Here is a 2,500-nt window from a genome sequence, read left to right as displayed (position 1 = left end):
CTTGGGACTTAGAAAAATTTTGAGAAATTTCCGATTTTGTGAAAAATGTCACATTTCCCCTACTTCCACCCCAGGGGGGCGTCAATATGTTGTAAAGCACCCCAGGGCAGTGACCTAAATGAGGGTGAATTTTGCGGTGCACGGGCGGAAAGTCGAATTTTTGGATGAAAATGCGTATTTTCATACTTTGAAAATTTCAGGCGTGTGTCAGACTTCCAGGCGGGGGCAGCCGCCGGAGGTGTACCGGGGACGCTTCCAGGAGCCTGGGGAAGATTTTCTGAAAGTGTCCTTGGGACTTAGAAATATTTTGAGAAAATCTCGATTTTGTGAAAAATGTCACATTTCCCCTACTTCCACCACAGGGGGGCGTCAATATGTTGTGAGGTACCCCAGGACAGTGACCTAACTGTGGGTAAAGTTTGCGGGGCACGGGCGGAAAGTCGAATTTTGGATGAAAATGCATTATTTTCATACTTTGAAAATTCCAGGCGTGTGTCAGACTTCCAGGCGGGGGCAGCCGCCGGAGGCGTACCGAGGACGCTTCCAGGAGCCTGGGGAAGATTTTCTGGAAGAGTCCTTGGGACTTGGTGCAATTTTGAGAAAATCTCGATTTTGTGAAAAAATGACCCATTTCCCCTACTTCCACCCCAGGGGGGCGTCAATATGTTGTAAAGCACCCCAGGGCAGTGACCTAAATGCGGGTAAAGTTTGCGGTGCACGGGGGGGAAAGTTGAATTTTTGGATGAAAATGCGTATTTTCATACTTTAAAAATTTCAGGCGTGTGTCAGACTTCCAGGAGGGGGCAGCCGCCGGAGGCGTACCGGGGACGCTTCCAGGAGCCTGGGGAAGATTTTCTGGAAGAGTCCTTGGGACTTAGAAAATTTTTTGAGAAAATCTCGATTTTGTGAAAAATGAAAATTTCCCCTTCTTCCACCCTAAAGGGGCGTCAATATGTTGTGAGGCACCCCAGCAAAGTGACCTAAGTGGGGGTGAAGTTTGCGGGGCACGGACGGAAAGTTGAATTTTTGGATGAAAATGCGTATTTTCATACTTTGAAAATTTCAGGCGTGTGTCAGACTTCCAGGCGGGGGCAGCCGCCGGAGGCGTACCGGGGACGCTTCCAGGAGCCTGGGGAAGATTTTCTGGAAGCGTCCTTGACACTTAGAAAAATTTTGAGAAAATCTCGATTTTGTGAAAAATGTCACATTTCCCCTACTTCCACCCCAGGGGGGCGTCAATATGTTGTAAAGCACCCAAGGGCAGTGACCTAAATGCGGGTAAAGTTTGCGGTGCACGGGGGGAAAGTTGAATTTTTGGATGAAAATGCGTATTTTCATACTTTGAAAATTTCAGGCGTGTGTTGGACTTCCAGGCGGGGGCAGCCGCCAGAGGTGTACCGGGGACGCTTCCAGGAGCCTGGGGGAGATTTTCTGGAAGAGTCCTTGACACTTAGAAAAATTTTGAGAAATTTCCGATTTTGTGTAAAAATCACCCATTTCCCCTACTTCCACCCTAAAGGGGCGTCAATATGTCGTAAGGCGCCCCTAGACAGTGACCTAAGTGGGGGTGAAGTTTGGGTCTGATGGGTGGAAAACTGAAAAAAAGCGATTTTGTGACTTTGAGAACAAACAGAGAGCTCAAAACTTTGAAAAACGTCAGACCGCTGTCAGACTTCCAGGCGGGGGAAAGCTCTGAGGTTGTACCGAGGACACTTCCATGGCCCCCGGATTGATTTTCAAGAAAGAGTCCTTGGGACTTTGAAATTTTCCGGCGAGCTGTTTTTGGCTTCCGGGAGCCGTAGAACTTTGGGAAATCGATTCCGCTCACCGGTTCAGGGTGTTTCGAGCTAGTCCAGGTCCCAGCTACGCCGCCTGGCCTCCAAATTTCGCAAATTCGAAAAAAAAAAAAATAGAACCGGAATGAGGAAATTTCTGGCCGCCGGATCCGCCGCACGGCTCCAGGAGGTCGGACACTTTTTGACTTTGTTCCCTTAAAGTGGGGGTCGGTGTCTCACCATGCAAATACCCAGTTTTGCACACCAGCTGCAGGATATAGGAGAGAGAGGTACCTCTCGGCCCCGACCAAAATCCGTTGTTTTTGTGGTTCCTCGACTCGGGTAGGCGGTTTGGCGAGTACCCCCCTTTTGCATGGAAGTTCGCACTCGCGCCGAGACCAGGCTTCCGCGGCTCCAGGGGGACTTTTGCCGGTTGTCCGTCCCGAGTCCGAGACGCGTTTCCTGGGTCGCCCGAGCCCGAACGGACCCTCCCCACGTGGGTTCCTGTCCTCTGAGGGCGACGGTCGTCAGAAGGGGGGCAGATCCAGAGTCCTCGTCCGCAGGAGGGCTCTGGGAGGGCGGATCGCTCCTTCTGACTTTGTCCCCTCGGAGCGGGCTCGGCGTTTCTCTGTGTCGGATGTCTCCCGCTTCCGCGCCAACGGGGAGACCTATGAGAGAATCGCACCGCGACCCGGCTTCCGTCTCGAGGGCGCCCGGAGCGCGCC

The sequence above is a fragment of the Ranitomeya variabilis genome, unplaced genomic scaffold (assembly GCF_051348905.1).
Source record: "Ranitomeya variabilis isolate aRanVar5 unplaced genomic scaffold, aRanVar5.hap1 Scaffold_165, whole genome shotgun sequence".
Lineage (NCBI taxonomy): Eukaryota > Metazoa > Chordata > Amphibia > Anura > Dendrobatidae > Ranitomeya > Ranitomeya variabilis.
This window is presented reverse-complemented; position numbering follows the sequence as displayed.